General features: G+C 39.2%; 1 non-coding gene across 1 annotated transcript; it reads left to right on the forward strand.

Moving 5' to 3' along the window:
- Positions 1-21,289: 21,289 nt before the first annotated feature.
- Positions 21,290-21,396, forward strand: LOC127109971 (small nucleolar RNA R71). The gene has a single exon (XR_007797212.1). It is a non-coding gene; the product is annotated as a small nucleolar RNA R71 (small nucleolar RNA).
- Positions 21,397-22,050: the final 654 nt, after the last annotated feature.

Raw genomic sequence — 22,050 nt, forward strand, 5'->3', positions numbered from 1 at the left:
TCACAGTCAAATTGGGAACTTCGTTCCAATACTTCACTACAATCATTGATGCCAATGTTGCAAGAGCATCTGCCATCCGGTTTTCATCTCGAGGGATATGATGAAACTCAACCTTTGTAAAGAAAGTTGAAATCCTCCTCGCATAATCTCTATTTGGTATACAAAATGGAAAGACTTAGCCAGGGAAACAAAACATCTGCAGGGAATACGAGTAGCTCAGGATGCAACTGAAGTACTTGAATCATGCACGAAAAATGATTTCACTAAGGAAATGCACACTCAACTCAACTGGGGAAGATAAACTTCAACGCATAAGCAGTAGGAATTTATTATCCACTACATGTTATTGGGTAAGGAGATAATAAAGATCTGACAGAGAGGACACCCGTCACCGGCTAGGATGAACATATCAAGGATGACTCACTAAGGAACCACCAGGAAGGAGCATTCATTATCGGTTACTGGGTAAGATTATCCTTGTTGGGGAAAACTGCTGAACAATAGGATTTACAACTACCAGTTACTGGGCAGAAGACCAAAGGTGAGAGTATCCGTCATCGGTTAGGACGAACATATCAAGGATAAACTCAACAGGGAAGAAAATTTGTCATCGGTTAAGATGAACATATTAAGGATAGACTTGCCTGGGAATGTCAATGAGGATATCCATCATCGATTAAGATGAACATATCAAGGATATACCAACTGAACAAAAAGTAGGAATTACATCTATCGGATGCTGGATAGAATACCATCAAAGAGAAAATGTGTCACCGGTTAGGATGAACATATCAAGGATAGACTCTGTGAGGAGAAAAATAGGAATTACATCTATCAGTTACTAGATAGAATACTAAGAGAGAGTATTCGTCACTGGTTAAAGTGAAGATATCAAGGATAAACTCTGCGGGAGAATGTAGGGTTTACAACTATGGGTTACTGGGTAGAATACCACAAAGAGAAAGAAATCTGTCATCGATTAAGATGAACATATCAAAGATTAACTCTCTGGGGAAAAAATAGGGATTACAACTACCTTTTTACTGGGTAGAATACCAAAAATGAGAGTATCCTTCATCGGTTAGGACGAACATACCAAGTATAAACTCACGCAGGAGAAAGAAAGATATCCGTCACCGGTTAGGATGAACATATCAAGGATATACTTCCTGGGGAATTAGGAAAAACTAATCCACTGAGGACTCTACTACTGGAAAAACATGGATACTTTTGCTGTGTATTGGGCAAGAAGTAACAAACTACAAACTAAGAAGAATATTACCAACTACTGGGTAATAAGCTCTTAGGAGACTCAAAGCATATATCTAGGAAAGATCTAGAAAGAAACAGTCAATCAAGACTCAACCCAAAGAGGATATAACTCAAGGGGAGCAATTCCATCCAGATAATCAACTAGGGAGGAAGCTTGGGTAATAATCATCCACGAGGAAATAACTCAGTGGGGAAAAGGAGAAAGGTTAAAGTCTTTCTGCCTAAGGGGCTGACATTCTACAAATGAGGGAGGACAAACTCCGAAATTGGATGGGGATAAAGTACCGCCATAACAGAGGATAAGAATCTCAAATAAATCAATCAAATATGATGATGCAATTATGAAATTATATGAATGTATATGTATATATGATAATTTGAATCATCGATACAATCCTCAGTCAATCCACAACAAGAGGGAGACAACTGCTGGAAAACAGAGAGAGATCAACGACCCAAAGGCTCAACTCTAGCTGAGGAAGGAGGAGATCCACTGAGGAGAGGAAATTTTATCAAATATGCAGGGAATTTTAGGTCAACACCTTATAAAAATGGGAGACAACCATACAGAGGATAAACACAAGCAGCTGCTCAGAAACCAGGAGGAAACTCTGACTTGGAGCAAGTCGGATGGCGACTGGTGGAGAAACCAACGTGATCTACTAGGGAGTCTAATTACTCTGCTAAGGATCAAAACTGTTGAGGAATACACAAATTCAGTCAGGGGAAGCAGAAACTCTGTCGGGTAAATAACACGTCGCAGGGCACTAAATCAACCAACTCAGCCGGAAAAGAAACGAAGCTCCACTGGGGATCAAACACAACTCCGTAAGGGAACCGGGTCAACAAACTTGGCTAAGGATACCCAAAGGGTTAACTGCTTTAGGAACCCTTAATGCTTCACACTCAAGACTTACTGCTCTTTGAAATGTTGTTGATACTTTTTTTTAATTACTTTGAAAAATACTTGCTTTTATATGTTTAAGAAAATAATTTTGATTAAAAATTTTAATTTAAAAAATGATCATAATAAAATTTAAGACTATTGGCAGAAGTAAATAAGAGTAGAAATAATTGGATAAAAGCTCAACTTTATTTAATAAAATGGTAGTCTGTAAATGACAAGACTCAACAGATCTTTACAAAGTTGAAAATGGTAATTTACATGGAAAAGGGTTACATTGAATACAAATGATCCTTAATCCTTCTACCAACTTTTGATGTCCGCTATGCTCTTGACCGATGCCGGGATGATGAATCAATGTCAACCCTTGTGCTCAAAGCTTCTCCAAAATTTGAAGATCAACAGAATGCAGTTTCTTGCCATAATCCCTAATTTTTGCATAAGTTGCCCCAAGGTGGGATACTGAACTTATCAGGAAATTCTTTCTGTTTTATGTCTCTAACTTTTGCCTGGATCTCCCTTTTGGGTTTTCAACTTAGCGAGTTGTTCTTTTCTTTTTAGGCGAAGTATTTCTTGACTGCATTTGCGTTCACAAGACGAGTGAACTTTTCACCATCCATAGTTGTAAGAATCAAGGCGCCGCATTAAAAGGATTTCTTAACAACATATGGGCCTTCATAATTAGGAGTCCATTTGCCCCTAGAATCTGGTTTGAACGACAAAATCTTCTTCAGCACAAGGTCACCTACTCTGAGCACACGAGGTCTAACCTTCTTATCAAAATCTTTCTTCATCCTTTGCTGATATGATTGGCCATGACACATGGCAGTTAATCTCTTCTGTTCGATCAAATTTAGCTGATCAAACCTGGTCTGACACCATTCAGCCTCAGCCAACTTGGCTTCCATGAGCACACGTAATGAAGGAATCTCAACCTTTACGGGGAGCACTGATTCCATACCATATACAAGAGAGAAAGGGGTTTACCCTATTGAAGTGCGGATGGATGTATGATACCTGTGCAAAGAAAATGGGAGCATCTCATTCCAATCCTTATATGTGACAACCATCTTCTGAATAATCTTCTTAATGTTCTTATTCGCAGCTTCAACAACCCCTTTCATCTTAGGTCTGTACGGAGAAGAATTATGATGTTCAATTTTGAAGTCTATACAAAGAGCTTCCACCATATTATTATTCAAGTTCGATCCATTATCAGTAATGATCTTACTTGGCACACCATAACGGCATATGATCTAATTCTTGATAAGCCTTACAACAATTTGCTTGGTTACATTCGCATACAATGCCTCTTCAACCCATTTGGTGAAGTAATCAATTGCCACCAAAATGAAACGATGTCCATTCGACGCTTTGGGCTCAATCATCCCAATCATATCAATTCCCCACATGGAGAATGGCCATGGGGAAGAAATAACATTCAATAGTATCGGAGGAACATGAATCTTAGCAGCATATATTTGACACTTGTGGCATTTTTTCACAAATTTGCAACAGTCGGATTCCATTGTCCGTCAATAGTAACCTGCTCACAACATCTTCTTTGCCATTGCATGTCCATTGGAATGAGTACCAAAGGAACCTTCATACACTTTAGTCATCAACAAGTCTGCTTCATGTCTATCCACGCATCCGAGCAAAACCATGTCGAAGTTTCTCTTATACAATACCTCACCATTCAAGTAGAAGTTGCCGGCTAATCTTCTCAAAGTCTTCTTATCTTTCAATGATGCCCCAGATGGGTAAATCTGACTTTGACAATAACATTTGATGTTGTAATACAACAGTTTCTCATTTTTTACTTCTTCAACAGCAAACACATGTGCTGGCCTATCAAGGCACATCATAGACAAATTGGTAACTTCATTCCAATACTTCACTATAATCATTGATGCCAACGTTGCAAGAGCATCTGCCATCCGGTGTTCATCTCGAGGGATATGATGAAACTCAACTTTTGTAAAGAAAGTTGAAATCCTCCTCGCGTAATCTCTATACGGTATCAAACCGAGTTGATTTGTATCCCATTCACGTTTGATCTGATTCACAACCAAAGCTGAATCTCTAAAGACATCTAAACGCTTGATTCTCAGATCAATGGCCTCTTCAAGCCCCATAATGCAAGCTTCATATTCTGCCATATTGTTTGTACACTTGAAAGTTAATCTAGCTGTAAATGGAAAATGCGTGCCTTAAGGAGTAATAATCACTTTCCCAATACCATTACCATATTGATTAATAACTCCATCAAATACCATGCCCCAACGGAAACCAGGTTCTGGCCCTTCTTCAAGCAATGGTTCATCACAATCTTTCATTTTCAAGTACAAGATCTCTTCATCAGGTAAATCATATTACACTGACTGGTAATCTTCAATCGGTTGGTGAGCCAAATGGTCAGCCAAGATACTACCTTTGATCGCTCTCTGAGATCGGTATTCGATAACAACATCTACCAACATGCCATTCTCCCAGTTAAAGCAAGCTTCTCAAATATATACTTGATCGGATCCATTTTGGATATCAACCAAGTGGTATGATTCAACATATACTGACGTAAACGCTTAGCAACCCAAGCCAATGCGCAACAAGTCTTCTCATGCATAGAATACCAAGTCTCACAGTCGGTGAACTTCTTACAAAAGTAGTAAATTGCAAATTCTTTCTTTCCAGTCTCATCTTGCTGACCAAGAACATAACCCATACTATCTTCGTGAACATTCAAATACATGATTAACGGTCTTCCTTCAACAGGTGGAGACAAAATTGGAGGTTCAAGCAGATATTCCTTGATACTATCAAAAGCTTTTTGGAAATCTTCGGTCCAATCACAAGACTGATCTTTCCGTAGAAGCTTGAATATAGGTGCACATGTGGCAGTCATGTGTGAAATAAATCTTGAAATATAATTCAAGCGGCCGAGAAAACCTCTGACTTGCTTCTCAGTTTTGGGCGCAGGCATCTCTTGTATTGCTTTGACCTTGGTAGGATCAACTTCAATACCCTTCTCACTTACAATAAAGCCCAACAGCTTACCAGAACGAACACCAAAAGTACACTTATTGGAATTCAAGAAGAGTTTATACTTCCTCAAATGCTGGAACAGCTTCAACAAATGCTCAACATGTTCCTCTTCATCAATTGATTTAACAATCATGTCATCGACATAAACTTCAATCTCTTTATGCATCATATCATGAAAAAGAGTAGTCATTTCTCTTTGGTAAGTTGTACCAGCAATCTTTAAACCGAAAGGCATAACTCTATAAAAGAATGTTCCCCAAGGCGTAATGAATGTGGTCTTCTCCATATCTTCGGGTGCCATCTTGATCTGATTATATCCGGAAAATCCATCCATAAAGGAAAAGACTTTGAATTTAGCAGTATTTTCTACCAATATATCAATGTGTGGCAGAGGGAAATCATCTTTTGGACTGGCTTTATTCAAATCTCTATAATCAACACACATGCGGACTTTTCCATCTTTCTTTGGCACATGCACAATATTGGCCACCCATTGCGGATATTCAGCAGTTACAAGGAAATCGGCATCGATCTTCTTCTGAACTTCCTCTTTGATCTTCACAACCATATCGAGATACGTTCTTTTCAACTTCTGCTTGACTGGCGGGCATTCTAGTTTCAACGGCAATCTATGCTCCACAATCTCAGAATCCAAACTAGGCATGTCTTGATAGGACCAAGCAAACACATCTGAATATTCTCGAAGAAGATCAATCAACCCCTTCTTGACATCTGGACATAGTCGAGACCCAATCTTGACTTCCTTCATATCATCCTCGGAACCCAAGTTGACTAGCTCAATCTACTCTTTGAACGGGTGAATGGTCTTTTCATCTTGCTTAAGAAGACGAGACAATTCATCACTCACTTCTTCATCACTTTCCTCCTCGGCCTCAAACACAGGGAATTCAAAATTTGGAGAAGGAGAAGGATCATTATATTCAGTGGGGTTAGAAACCAACCTGCATAATGATTTGATATTTTGATTTTATAGAAGTGGATTTGGGACCAAATATTATGCAGATGGATAATTATATTGTTTATTTATGTTATTTGTGATTACCATTTTCAGGATAATGTAAAAAGTAAAAACAAACATCATAGATGTGGATGAATATAATTAATTTTATTAATGATCAATTTGAAAATGTCCAAACAATTTTCACTTCTCCCTTAGGCATAGGAGAAGGATTTTAAAACATATAAAAGCAATTACTTAGATCGATGCAAAATAACAGGAATATCAACAGTAGTCCAATTGTTGTAAGCCTTCCATGCGTCACAAGATTGGTGCAGTCTTCCTCTTCGTCATCCTCTAGCACAACAACTAAGTGTTGTTCATTACCATGAATGAACCCTCCGCTACGGAATCTAAGTTGCATATCTTCAGACCTTGCAGTTGATGAACCTCGCTGGAATCCCAAATCGGTTTTGCCTTTGTTGTCGGAGACCTCTACCATGCGCCCCTACTGATCAACATTGCCTTCTTCCATAATCTTCTTTATATCTTTCAATAAGGACATAGGTGCCCCTACTCTCTTTTTAGCAGTATTAGATAAGGCTTAGAACGGAGTTCCAACCTCATCCTCAGCTTCAACATAAGAGAAAGATGACAGGTGGTTAACCAACAACACCTTTTCCCCGCCAATGATTACAAGCTTTCCATTCTTCACAAATTTGAGCTTCTGATGCAATATGGAGGTAACAGCTCCCACCTCATGGATCCATGGCCTTCCCAACAAGCAACTGTAGGCCGGGTGGATATCCATCACTTGAAAAGTAATTTCAAAATCACTCAGAACTATCTTAACTGGAAGGTCGACTTCACCAATTACTGTTTTGCGCAAACCGTCAAAAGCTTTGACGATTACACCGCTATACCTCCTAGGCTCTCCTTGGTATGATAGCTTGGACAGAGTTGACTTTGGCAGCATATTCAACGAAGACCCGATGTCAACTAGCACATTTGACAGAGCATCCTCTTTGCAATTGATGAAGATATGCAAAGCCAAGTTATTATTTCTGCCCTCCTCAGGGAGTTCTTCATCACAAAAGCTGAGATTGTTGTAGGAAGTGATGTTAGCCACAATATGATCGAATTGATCCACTATAACATTAGGATCTACAAACGCTTGCTCTAGAACTCTCTGTAGTGCTTCTTGTAAGAACAAAGTATGAAACAAAAATGGTACTCTAACGATATTTTTTCTTAGTATGCAGGACTCTATTCAAACATCAGATAGAGAATTACATCAGATACAAAACATTCGATTATCAGATACTACTTAGAAAGAATGTGTCCAGAAGGCTCTGATTCTAATCAACGTAGATACCAGCACAACATAAAGAAGTCAGAAACTCTGATAAGTATACTGAATTCATAATCTGAATCTGAAGAAGTCTAAAGCATTAAGAAACTCTGATGTGGTCAGACATAATCAACCTCTAAAGACAAACTCTGATTTATCAAGACTCTGATGTAGACTCTGAAGTTCAAAGCACGTAACCGAAAATAAATCTTAATTTGGAAAGAAAGTATTTCGAGAAGGAAATAATGAGGCATGCAAAACTGCTTTTGAAAGAAACAAGGAGAGTAATGACATTAAACATTCTTCAATGACCAAGATCTTGTCATCACTCCAACGGTCCTTCACAACGACTATATAAAGGACAAAATACTTCACAAGAAAACACACCTGAGACACACAAGAATACGGAAACTCTCAATTTCCTTCTTATCTTTTACGAGCTGCTGCTCTTAAGTGAAAAGCTATTGTTCTTACAATTGTGTTATTCTTGCTTGTTAGAAGCACATTACATTACAATTTATACTCTTACTTAAAATACTTCCTCAAGTGACTCTTTGTAGTCTGAATACTTGAGAGGGCTGGGAGATTATTCTCTTAGACGATTGGTTGTGTAATCTTTCAAGATGAGTGGATTAAGTCCTTTTTGAATGCGAAATAACCTTGGCCGGGTGGACTGGAGTAGCTTGGAATTTCAAGCGAACCAGTATAAAATTCTGTGTCATCTCCTTTTTATTCTGTGTGTCTGATTTCTGAAAAAAGTTTTTATTTCCAAAACAATTCAAACCCCCTTTCTTGTTTTTCTCAACCTTCAATTGGTATCAGAGTTGTGGCTCTGTTATTGATTTTCTAATCAAACACTTAATAGTGTAGAGAGATCCAGCGTTAGAAAAATTATGGCCAACACCAATGAAAGAGATAGTTACAATGCTAAACCTCCAATCTTTGATGGAGAAAATTTTGATTATTGGAAAGACATAACTGAAAGTTTCTTTCTGGGCTACGACGCTGATCTATGGGATATTGTCACAATTGGCTACACACCACCTGTGACATACGCTGGTGTTGCAATTCCCAGCAGCAGAATGTTAAATGATTAGAAGCGTGAATTCAAAAACCATCACAAATCAAGAACGATACTACTAAATGCCATTTCCTACAATGAATATGAAAAGATCACCAACAGGGAAACAACTAAAGAAATACTTGACTCCCTGAGGATGAGTCACGAAGGAAATTCTCAAGTCAAAGAAACAAAGGCTCTAGCTCTAATTCAGAAATATGAAGCCTTTAAAATGGAGGACAATGAAGCTGTAGAGGTAATTTTTTCTAGATTTCAAACTTTAATTGCAGGACTCAAAGTGCTGGATAAAGGCTACACAAGTGCTGGAGACCCATGGTCACAACTTTAAAGTTATCAAAAGATATGAACAATATGAGCCTTGAGGAACTCATCAGTTCACTCAGAAGCCACGAGATAGAACTGGAGGAAGATGAACCTCAAAAGAAGATCAAGTCTGTAGCACTAAAGTCCATATCTAACAGATGCAAACCAGATAGAAACAAAGCCTTCCAAGATGAAGAAGAACACAATGACGACTATGAGAAGGAAGACCCTGACGACGAAGAAGAATTATCCCTTTTAACTAGAAGAGTAAAACAACTCTGGAGAAAAAGGAATAATAACTTCAGAAGACCAAGACCCAAGGGGGATCGCTCAGAATCAACTTCCAGAGGTAAGTCAAACAAAGATATAACATGCTATGAATGTAAGGAAACAAGTCATTACAGAAATGAATGTCCCAAGTTGAAGAAAGAAAGCTCTAGAAGAGAGAATTTCAAGAAAAGTTCATTCATAACTAAAAAGGGACTGATGGCCACCTAGGACGATATTGGATCTGATTCATCCGAATTAGACTCTGAAGAACAGGAAAATGTTGCACTCATGGCTATCACTTCCAGAAATACATCAGATGGAGAATCTGACTCTGAAGAGGTATTTTCTGAACTTTCTTGCTCTGACCTTGAATCATGCCTTTTTGAAACTCTAACCTCATATCAGAAACCTAAATAAAAATTTAAGGCTTTAAAAGGAGTTCTTGAAAGAACAATAAAAGAATGTGATAAGCTTGAGATAACTGCTTCAGAACTAAAAGATGAAAATCAAACTTTGATAAAAGAAAGAGACTCCACAAATAAACAATGTTTAAAACTTGAAGAAGCACTATCTCAAGCCCCACAAACTTCTAACACAATGATATATGAATATGAAAAATCTTTTCAAAAGTTTCTGAAAAATGGGATAGAAAGGAGCAGAATGGCATCCATGATTTATGGAGTAAGGCAGAATAATAAAAGAGGAATAGGGTATGTCCCCAGTGAAGATAAATATTCCACAGATGACAAACCTAAATCTCCTTTTTCTTATCACTACACACATACACAAGCACAATGTTTTGATAATGCTAGAAAACCAAAAGGTCTAAGAAACTCTGGGAAAACTAATCATAAAGGACCCAAAAGATTCTGGGTACCAAAGGATAAGATTGTTTATGTTGCAGATATCTTATGCATCAGAGTTAAGACACCAATCATGGTACATGATGCGTTACTTTTCGCAAGTATACGAACGCGTCAGAGTAATATAAAAGATTATCGAATCCACAGAGACCAAGTGTCAATCTATCGTTATGGTGTTTATCAAAGGCAATCGAAATAAGTGTTTTTGTAGTGTGCAATGAAAAGTAAAGTATTTAAATAGATTTAATTAATAAAGACAGGGTCGAATGTAATTCACATAATCAATTGATAATCCAAGTACTTGCTAATTGAACTACTTATGGGCAATGTTTCCTACTTTGAAAAGAACTAATTTAACAGGAACTGTCGCTTTCGCGTATTCAGAACCGAGTTGTACTCCCTAATCAAATCCTCTTATTGTCACTTATAAAAAGGCGCGCATTGTGTTAGAGTAGTAAACCTATTTTTAAGAAATATAGTATCTTGACTAAGTTGAAAAGTATTATAACCTGAACTTCTTAACCAAAAGAGGTTCTTACGAACCAGACTCTAAACATATAAACGCGTCCGAAAATAGTTTTAAAATCTCTTTTCTTCTTAATGTTAAAATCTCCTAATGAACTAAACAAAGCGCTTTCGCTGATTTTGAAATAGTTAAAAATACTTAAGTTTATAAAGACGTTGGACGGCTTTCGATCATACCCAACAGAATTGAAGTGCGGGAAAACTTAATTTGAAAGTTAAAATAGCCCTTAAGTGTTTCTACGAACAATCGTACGGATTATCGGTTCAATTACGATCCTTACATTCTAACCTTTTAGATTTAGTTAGACATGATAAAATAAATGTGCATTAATTTAAATAAAAGTAGTGCGAGTGCAGAAAGTAAATAATTTAAAGCGAGTGCGAGGAAATAAATAAAGTAAAAGCGAGTGCTAGGAAATAAATAAAGTAAAAGCGAGTGCGGGAAATAAATAAAGTAAAAGCGAGTGCGGGAAATAAATAAAGTAAAATCGAGTGCAGGAAATAAATAAAGTAAAAGCGAGTGCGGGAAATAAATAAAGTAAAAGCGAGTGCGGGAAATAAATAAAGTAAAGACAAGAAATAAAAACTTGCTCCAATCGGAGGGCTGAGTAAAGTGCAATGCGGAAAAGAAAATGGCGGCAGGATTAACTTCCTTCGAAAGTGCTCCAAACTCGATTACAGACTCTATCACAGACCTGATGACACAATTGTGGTAACACTCCAATGCGAAGCGATTACCACTATAAAATACTGAATATATGCCTAAGTGAAACAAAGTTGCTTCCGAGTTTGCCTCTGCTCTAAGTTTGGATGATTGTAAAAGTGAATTCGCATTTCTATTTATAAGCAAGTAAAAAGATTGAAATGACTTGGATGCCCTTCAACTTGAAAATAGGAGGGAACCGTTTTTCCTCTTGTGGTGCCCGCCACAAGGCCATGGCGTCCTCCACAAGGCCAAAGTGAGGCGCCTTAGTGGATGTAGTGGGGAAATGTGGGAGTTGAGGGAAGTTGAATTTGACACGTCATGGCTTGGTCTGTGGCGCCCGCGACTGGGCAGGCCATAAGCACAAAATGCTGAATTTTAGGGTTTTTAGCCCTTTTTCACTCCTTTTCTCGATCGGGGCTCCGATTAAAGTAAAAACCTGAAAACAAAGGAAAACACAATAATAACACAACAAAATGTCAATAAAACAACTAGAATGCATGTGAAATCGGAGTCGAAAATACGTAAATTTTGGTGTTATCAAACTCTCCCACACTTAAACCTTTGCTTGTCCTCGAGCAAAACATTATAAAGCTCATGAAAGAAAAACTGGTGTAAACGAGTGCTTCTGGTAGAAATTCTAAGTTCAAGTCGGGATGCAGTGATAGGTACTAACTGAGTGAACTAAGGGTATCATGATGACATTAATCCGCAAATACGGACATAAACTTCATTCCTATATTAACCAACCCATATTATCCCACAATACCTAGGCCTGCCTCTTCATCTCTTTTTGTGTCCTTTTCATTCAGGCGCAATCACATTAAGCCCGTTATCCGTACATGCTTCATAGTAGAGTGGCCTATTAGTGATTATGATCTGAGCTTGGGTTTTCCGGCACATAAACATGTGTAAACCCTTTGGACCCAACTGGAGTTGTGGGGAATCGGATCGTAATCCGCCCTACCGAGTTCAATGCCAGATACCTCTAAACCAACTAGCAGTGGGTACTGCTTTTCTTTTTCTTTTTCTTTTTCTTTTTGTAGCAATTTTTACAATCCTTTGGTTTAAACGACTTTGTGAGGGTCACCTATACCGGAGTTGCCTTTTTGCTTTATTTTTTTTGTTTTTGTTTTTCTGGATCATTCACTTATTTGCATCGGTCCCCTATGTAGAGGATGCGTAGGGCGGAGCTGACTGCTAGGATAAACTACTGAGGACTTATACGGAAATGATGATTAAGGCCATGGTATATGGGGTTTCGGGAATGATTCCTATATTTACGAAGTTTATGGTGCTAAAACAGATACTGATGTTTCGCAAAGTTCTCCCAAGTCACCGCATCCTTACTCAAAACATGTCCTTAAAACCTGAAAACTTTCGGAATAGCACTGCTTTCTTTTGCAAAAAAATTTGGTGGGGCTAAAGGTATGGGGAGGTAGGATTGTACTAAGGATCTACTATATTTGGTGACTCGTCAGACTCATGCATTATACTAAAAAGCAAAATAGACAACTCAAAGGAAATAACAATAAATAAACTATCTAAAAACAGTAGAGAAAAACGATAAAGGAAAAACGAGAAAAACAATAAAGAAAAGACGATAGAGTCTCCTCCCACACTTAAATCGAACATTGTCCTCAATGTTTCGAAATAAGAAAAGGAAGAGTTACCTGGCAACCTATTGCTGACCACTAGTGCCCTCGCCATCCTGAGGTGGACGACGTGATCGGGTACGACGATGGTCTCTCTGTTCCATCCTCGCCTGCAGGGCATCCTGAGCGGTCCTCACCTCTCGAAGGTTACCTATAATGGTACCCTGAGTGTTTTCTACGAGAGAAATATGTTGCTGGTGGTATTGTTGCTGACGGGCTTGTGTATTTGTTATCACTTGAGAGACTGTAGAACAGTGCCATAGGACCTGTTTGTCCTCCGCTGCGATTCTTGCATGAAGTTCATATTGTCCGTCATTTGTTGCTGGAGGTTAGAGAGTAGGTCGTCTCGCCTTTGCTCTCTATCCATGTGGATACACCACATCTCCTCTGTAATATAGAAGCCAGGAGTGGTACCTGCAGAAGAAGAAGATGGTGCGGTGTGTGGTGGTGAAGGATGATGGGGGGACATATGTGGTATGGGAGATCTCTCTCTCCGATCATATTCATCATCGGTGTCTGGTCCCGCCTCATCAGGAATGTTAGGAGGAAGAGGACCCAAAATAGGTGGAGCATCTAAATCGTAGGTCCAATTCCTCTCATCACGTATATCGGTACGTCTAGTGCAAGGTAGAATAATAGATGGGATGGCTACACCATGAACCATAAGTGTATAACCTCCTTCTCTCCTTGAGCGGCACAATTTCATGTCTCTCATAAATTTTAAGTTAATTGTGCAAAGAGGTAAGGGGTCTAGGGTAGCCATCTCATTGTTCAAGTTAAGTGCCCGAGCAATAGACGTAATCAGTCCACCAAAAGAAATCGGTCCCGCCTTATTCAGAGTTAAAATCATATGGGCGAGCATAAACGGAACCGAATTAATTCTCCTATTTGTGAGGCTTCCTTGCAAATATAGAAGCTCTCTAGCGTTAACCTTATTTGGATTCTCCCGACCAAAAATAGTGCATGCCAACAGATATCTAAAAACTCTGATGGTCGGGTTATGGATAGTTGAGGCAAGAACTCCTTCAAATGAGTTTATGGAAGTGTTTGATAAACGCTCCCAGAAGGAAAATACCTCAACAGACCATTCGGAATCCAAAGGGGCCTCACAAATAGCACCTTCCCCATGAGGGATCCCTAACAAGCTGGCTAGTTTGTCGGTACTGAATTGGTATTCAACAGCAAACATTCTAAATTTGACAATACCAACTATGCTAGCAGTGTTAGGGTTGACAATATAAATTAAGGAACTTAAAAATTCGATTGTCAACCGCTCATAGGTGGGTTCTTTGTTGATAAAGAAATTATGCAAACCTAAGTTGTCTAATAAATGGAAAATGCTATGGTAGATACCTAAAGTGTAGAGACAGTTTTCGTCAACATACCTTGTCGGGAGGATTTCCCGATTTTGCAACCGTTCAATGATTTTTCTGTCTCTCCCCCGGTTTCCCTCCTCGAAGAATGAATCCGTTAAACTCCATTTGAATGCTCTTGAAAAGTGGATGAAGAAGATGAAGTGGTTGGTGAAAAGGTTGGATTTTTACAAAATCCGACGGATGAAATCGAAAATGGAAAGTGGATTAATGATTTGTCTGGTATGATGGTTAGGAAAGTATGAGCTTTTTGTGGGTTCAAGGACTTTTTTCCAAGGTGAAAAAATGGGTTTTGGAGGTTGTAAGTTGCAAAAATGGTGAAGAAAAGTGGTCTGCCCCGACCATTTACAGACGCTGTGGCGGGCGCCACAGGTCCTATGGCGGGCGCCACAAGGCAAAATCTGGCTGGGCCAAATTTTGGTCCTTTAGTTTGGGCTTCGCTTGTCTTTTGGCTTTGAGGGGTCTGGATAGCATTTGTCTTGTGATTCTCCTAGTTTCTTCGACTTGCATAATTTTTATAAAAGTGAAAAAAAACGGAAAATAAAAAGTGAAACTGAAACAAAAACAAAAACAGAAATTAAATATAAATAAATAAATAACTGAAAAAATTAAAATGCAAATAAATATAAAACATATATAGATAAAAATAGAAATACTAATATATAGTAGTAGTTTATATAATATTCAAATGCGATAATAATGAATAATGCAAATACGATAAATATATAAAAGAGAAATAAAATGAAATGGTGAGATCAGGTATTAGGGGTGTCGTCTGCCTGAGTGGATCCACGGAGCACGGCTATCTCCTGCCTGAGCTCTGCGATCTCCTGATATAGACAATCGACTTCAGTAGCATGGGTGAGAGCAGACACTCCTATCTGTAAAGTTAGGTCCGCGACTTCCTGTCTAAGCTCTGCAATCTCTCTACGGCACTCAGCAATCTGGGTGCGTATGTCGGGTGTCTGCAATGAATGATTATTAGAGAAAACAGTGATTCTAGGAGATGGTGGTGTAGGCGTGTATTCAGCAACGGGTGGTGATCTCGGTGCCTCGACGGTCTCTCCCTGGACCTCTAGACCATAACTCCAATTCGCTGGATCATGCACACTGGTCATCATAGGGTCTGGCAGTGTGAAATAATGGATAGCCTCACTGTCGACTAGCAATCGTAACTGACATGGGTGGAAAGAGGCTCTCCTCATCAACCCTCTGGTCAAACAGAAATCGATGTCCATGGTAGTGTGTCCACAGTAGATCCGAAGATGTGACAGCTTGCGAGACAGACCTAAAGCGACAACAATCTGTGTGATGATTCCACCAACATGGATGACTCCTTCGGTGGATCTAGAGATACCGCTGAGATTATTCAATAAAAAGTTCCCACATGCTACTGGGCGAGACTGGGATGCGCAAAATAATAGGAAGATCTCCTCTTCACTCAGTAGTGTCTCTGCATCCTGTCTTCCCAAGAAGGAATGTGCTAATATCATCTGAAAATATCTGAAGGCTGGGTTATGTATGACATAAGATAACTGCGTAAATGGATCCTGGCTTTCGCCACCCGATATATCACTCCAAAACTTCTCCACCTCCTTACCCAGAAAATATCCCATAGGTGTCTCCGGGATAGCATCAGGAGTGGTCTGGAAACCCAATAAGTCGCCGAACTCTTTCTGGCTGAAGGAGTACTCAACTCCGAAAAGTCTGAAAGCAGCATACCCATCTGGTCTAGAATATGGGTCATAGTCGAATGAACTCAGGAACTCCAAAGTCAGGTTCCTGTATGTGTTATTCAAGTCATCAGCAAATTCGTCCCAGTGGAGCTGGTGGCTAAGGAATATGATACTCGGCTCGATACCCAGTGCCTTCATACAGTGCTGGTCAGGATAACGTGTGGGTGCCATAGGGCGCTGATACACAGCAATGCAGCGCTCCCTCTGAGCATTATCTCTATAGGCAACATGCATGTCATCAAAACCCTGCATCCTGTAAAAGTTAAGAAAGTGATCCTGAAAATGCAAACCATTCAAATCTTAGTCTCAATGCAAAATAAGATAAAATAAAATAAAATAAAAATAAAAATGAATGTAAATAAATGCGAAAAAAAAAGTAAAATGAAAAGAAAAACCATGGGTTGCCTCCCACGCAACGCTTGTTTAACGTCAATAACTTGACGATTAGAATTTATACACCTGTAGTAGTAGGAATTGGTGGATCAATCAGGGTGTGGCTTGAGTAGTATGCTGGAATGTCTCCTCCTTCGTAGAGCTTCAGTCTTTGTCCATTTACAATGAATGGAATACACGTTTGGTTCTTGATTTCTACGGCTCCTGATCTCAGAATCTTGGATACTTCGAAAGGACCAGTCCATCTTGAACGTAGCTTTCCAGGGAAGAGTCGTAACCTAGTGTTGAAAAGGAGAACAGAATCGCCTATATTGAAGTTTTTGTTTACTATTCTTTTGTCATGATAGGCTTTTGTCCTCTCTTTATATATTTTTGCATTTTCGTAGGCCGATTGCCTAAGCTCTTCTAATTTATGAATGTCTAGGGTACCTCTTTTCTCCAGGGGCTAGGTAGTCTAAATTCAAAGTTTTAATGGCCCAATAGGCCTTATGCTCTAATTCGAATGGTAAGTGACAAGATTTTCCATAGACTAGTTGGTAAGGAGTAGTTCCTATAGGGGTTTTGAAAGCGGTTCTATAGGCCCATAATGCTTCTTGAAGCTTCTGAGACCAGTCTCTCCTAGAAATAGAAACAGTTTTCTCTAGGATTTGTTTTATCTCCCTATTAGATACTTCTACTTGGCCACTAGTCTGTGGGTGGTATGGTGTTGCTACTCTATGCCTAACTCCATATTTTCTTAAAAGCTTGTCAAATATTCTCGATATAAAGTGTGATCCTCTATCGCTTATGACTAAACGTGGTGTTCCAAATCTAGGGAATATATAGTTTTTAAATAGTTTGATTACTACTCTAGTGTCGTTTGTGGGTGCAGTTATAGCTTCAATCCACTTAGACACATAGTCTACAGCTACTAAAATATACCTGTTTCCTAAGGATGGTGGAAAGGGTCCCATGAAATCTATACTCCATACGTCAAAGAGTTCTACTTCCTGAATGTTTCTTAGAGGCATTTCATCACGCCTTGAAATGTTTCCAGTGCGTTGGCATCTATCACACTTGACAATGAAAGCATAGACATCACGCCACATGGTAGGCCATAATAGGCAAGCTTGAAGAATCTTGGCGTATGTCTTTGAGGTACTCGCATGTCCACCATAAGGTGCAGAATGGCAATGCTCGATAATACTATGTACCTCTTCTTCTGGAACGCAACAACGAAAAATGCCATCTTTACCCCTTTTGAAAAGGAGTGGTTCGTCCCAATAGAAGTTTCTCACATCATGGAAGAATTTCTTCTTGCGGTGGTAGTCAAGATCAGGGGGTACTATATCAGCAGCTAGGTAATTAAGGAAATCTGCATACCAGGGTACGTTACTTATTGCTAAGGAATTTTTGGGGTGCTCATAAAGATCTAGGTTATTGCCTTCAATGGTTTCTACTCTAGCGATCAGTCTATCATAGGCGAAATCATCATTTATGGGTACTAGTTCAGGTTTTAGATGTTCTAGCCTAGAAAGGTGATCGGCTACTACATTTTCAGTGCCTTTTTTATCTCTTATATCTAAATCAAACTTTTGTAGTAATAGAATCCATTGGGGTAACCTGGGCTTGGCATCTTTTTTACTTAATAGGTAACGAATGGCAGCACGATCGGTGTAAACAATAATTTTTGCTCCTACTAGATAAGATCTAAATTTGTCTATAGCGAAAACTACAGCGAGTAATTCTTTTTCGGTTATTGCGTAGTTAAGTTGGGCAGCATCTTGGGGTTCTACTGGCATATTAAATGGCATGTAATTTTTTTCTTTTCTCTGTTCTAGAACGGCTCCAACTGCATAATCACTAGCATCGCACATTATCTCAAAAGGTTCCGACCAATCGGGCGGTTTCATAATGGGTGCAGAGATTAATGCTTGCTTTAAAAGATTAAATGCGTCATTACATTTTTCATCAAAAATGAATTCAGCATCTTTCATTAAAAGTCCGGTTAATGGTTTTGTTATTTTGGAGAAGTCCTTAATAAAACGCCGATAGAATCCAGCGTGTCCAAGAAAGCTTCGGACTTCTCTGATGGTTTTTGGGGGTTTTAGGTTTTCTATAACTTCTATTTTAGCTTTATCTACCTCTATACCTTTTTCGGAAACTATATGTCCTAAAACTATTCCTTCGGTCACCATGAAATGACATTTTTCCCAATTTAGCACGAGGTTCACCTCCACGCATCTCTCCAGGATTTTCTCAAGGTTAGCTAGACAATTATGAAAATTGAATCCGTAAACCGAGAAATCGTCCGTAAACACTTCCATGATACCATCTAGGTAATCTGCGAAGATTGACATCATGCAGCGTTAGAAAGTAGCTGGGGCATTATAGAGGCCGAAAGGCATTCGCCTGTAGGCAAAAGTTCCATAAGGGCATGTAAAGGTAGTTTTTTTTTTATCTTCAGGGTGAATAGGTATTTGGAAGAATCCAGAGTATCCATCTAGATAGCAGAAGTAAGAGTGTCTGGCTAGACGCTCCAACATATGGTCAATAAATGGTAAAGGGAAATGGTCTTTCCTAGTTGCTTTATTTAATTTTCTGTAATCTATACACATCCGCCATCCTCCTTCTAAATGTTTTGCTACATGTTCGCCTTTATCGTTTTGCACGACTGTGATGCCTCCCTTTTTAGGTACTATATGCACAGGGCTCACCCACTTACTATCCGAGATCTGGTAGATTATACCTGCCTCAAGTAACTTAAGAACTTCCTTCTTAACAACATCACTCATTATAGGGTTTATTCTTCTCTGATGCTCCCTAGAGGGTTTTGAATCTTCTTCTAGCGAAATCCGATGCATGCATACGGATGGGCTTATACCTTTCAGGTCAGAGATATTATATCCTAAGGCTGAGGGATGTCTTCGTAAAATGTCTAAAAGTTGGTTCGTTTCCTCATGACTCAAGGTAGCACTAACTATAACTGGACGATTCATCTTTTAATCGAGGAACTCATATCTCAGGTTCTTAGGCAGTTCCTTAAGTTCTAAGGTTGGTTTCTTAGGGCATGGCATAGGATCTGGGGTAAGGGATAAACATTCGTAAAGGTTATCATCGATGTAAGGTTCTTTAAAGTCATCATCTTCCATTATGGGTGTTGATGGTAACTTAATAATTTCTTTTTGTTCTAATTCTCTAACACATTCATCAATGATATCTAAGGCATAACACGAGTCTCCCATTACAGGTGCCATAAGAAATTTCGAAAGTATAAATTCTATTTTCTCGTCACCTACCTCAAATGTCAACTTTCCTTTCTTGACATCTATTATGGCTCCTGCAGTTGATAAGAATGGTCTACCTAGAAGGATTGGTATATCATTGTCCTCTTTGATGTCCATGACGATAAAATCAGTAGGGATAAATAGTTGACCTATCCTAACAGGAACATCTTCTAAAATGCCTATCGGATATTTAACAGATCTATCGGCTAACTGAAGTGACATCTTAGTGGGTTGTAACTCTCCTAAGCTTAACCTCTCACAAACTGCTAGAGGCATTAGGCTCACACTAGCTCCTAAGTCTAGAAAAGCTTTATCGATGACATGATTACCCAAAAGGCAAGGAATGGAGAAATTTCTTGGATCTTTATCTTTCCTTGCTAATTTGTCCTCGGAAATAGCATTACATTCCAACGGCTTCGGATCGTCAAGTCTACGTTTGTTGGTAAGGATGTCTTTCAGAAACTTTGTATAAGAAGGTATTTGGGTGATGGCTTCTGTGAAAGGGATTTCTACATGAAGTTTTTCTATAACTTTAATAAATTTTTGGTACTGTTTATTGATCTGGGTTTGTTTGAGTCTTTAGGGATATGGTATAGGTGGTTTATATGGCGGGGGTGGTACGTAAATTTTATCTTTAGGTTCTTCTCCTTTCTCTCGACCTTCCTAGTTTTCAGATTCCTCTGGTTCCTTTACTTTTTCCGGGGGTTCGGTACATTCCTTTGAAGTTTCGGGTTCACTCAATGTTGGGTTTGGTGGCTCATCATAAGCGTTCCCACTTCGTAGGGTAATGGCATTGGCTTGTCCTCTCGGATTTTGTTGAGGTTGTCTAGGGAATTGTCCTCCAGGTGTAGTCTGAGGGGCTTGGTTTAAAGCTACCTGAGAGATCTGGGTTTCAAGCATCTTGGTATGAGTAACTATTTGGTCAACCTTGGTTCCTAACTGAGTAATCAATTCGTTAACATGAATGTTTTGGTTCATGAACTCCTTGTTTTGTTGGGTTTGAGCGGTGATGAAATTTTCCATAATTTTCTCAAGGCTCGGCTTTGGTGGTACAGGTTGCATAGGTTGATTTGATCTTGGGGCTTGATAACTAGGTCTCGGAGGTGCATTATTTTAGATAGGGTTATTGTTTTTATAGGAGAAGTTCGGGTGATTCCTCCATCCAGGGTTATAGGTATTCGAGTATGGGTTCCCTTGGGTGTAGTTCACTTGCTCGGAGTGGGTTTCATTTAATAGACTGCATTCTGTGGATTGGTGTCCTTGGGTTCCACATATCTCACAATCCGAAGAAACTGCGGCTACAGTATTCGGGTTCGTGTACATATGCTCGACCTTAAGGGCTAATGCGTCCATTTTAGCTTGCATCATGTCTATAGAGCTTAGTTCATGCACTCCTCCTTGGGCTTCCTTCTTCTCAACTGTCGCTCGTTCGACTCCCCATGATTGATGGTTTTGAGCCATATCTTCGATGAGGGCACTAGCTTCAGGGTAAGGTTTATTCATCAGAGCACCGCCTGCGGCAGCGTCGATGGTCATCTTTGTGTTATAATGAAGTCCATTATAGAAGGTTTGAATGATTAACCAGTTTTCTAAACCATGATGTGGGCATGCTCATAACAACTCTTTATATCTCTCCCAAGCTTCGAACAACGATTCTCCTTGGTTTTGGGTAAATCTAGTTATATGGTTTCGAAGAACGGCGGTCTTACTCGGGGGAAAATATCTAGCAAGAAAAACTCTTCTAAGGTTATCCCAAGTCGTAATGGAATTGGGTGGAAGGGAATCTAACCATGAAAGGGCTTTATCTCTGAGGGAAAAAGGAAATAATCTTAAACGTATTGCCTCAGGAGAAGCTCCATTGGTTTTAAAAGTATCTGCTAATTGAAGAAATATTTTTAAATGTTGGTTTGGGTTCTCGGTAGCGAGACCTGCGAATTGTCTTTGTTGCACTAGTTGCAACATGGATGGTTTAAGTTCAAAATTATTAGCTGGGATGGTTGGGTTTACTATACTAGAACTAGGTTCTTCATTAGATGGTTGAGCGAAATCCTTAAGAGGTCTTTGGTTTTGATCTTCGGCCATAGCTCTCTTAATTCTATGAAAGAATAAACGTGCGCGAGCGTAACGTTCAGGTTCCGCCAGAGGGTATACTTAGCTTAAACTTCCGGTGCTGCGAGTTCTTCGCATTGACCGGTGGGAAATAGCCTAAGTCTAAACGATATAACAACAGGAAAATGAAATTTGATGAAATTGGTCCCCGGCAACGGCGCCAAAAACTTGATGCGTTACTTTTCGTAAGTATACGAACGCGTCAGAGTAATATAAAAGATTATCGAATCCACAGAGACCAAG

This window comes from Lathyrus oleraceus, chromosome 7 (genome assembly GCF_024323335.1).
Source record: "Lathyrus oleraceus cultivar Zhongwan6 chromosome 7, CAAS_Psat_ZW6_1.0, whole genome shotgun sequence".
Taxonomy (NCBI): domain Eukaryota; kingdom Viridiplantae; phylum Streptophyta; class Magnoliopsida; order Fabales; family Fabaceae; genus Lathyrus; species Lathyrus oleraceus.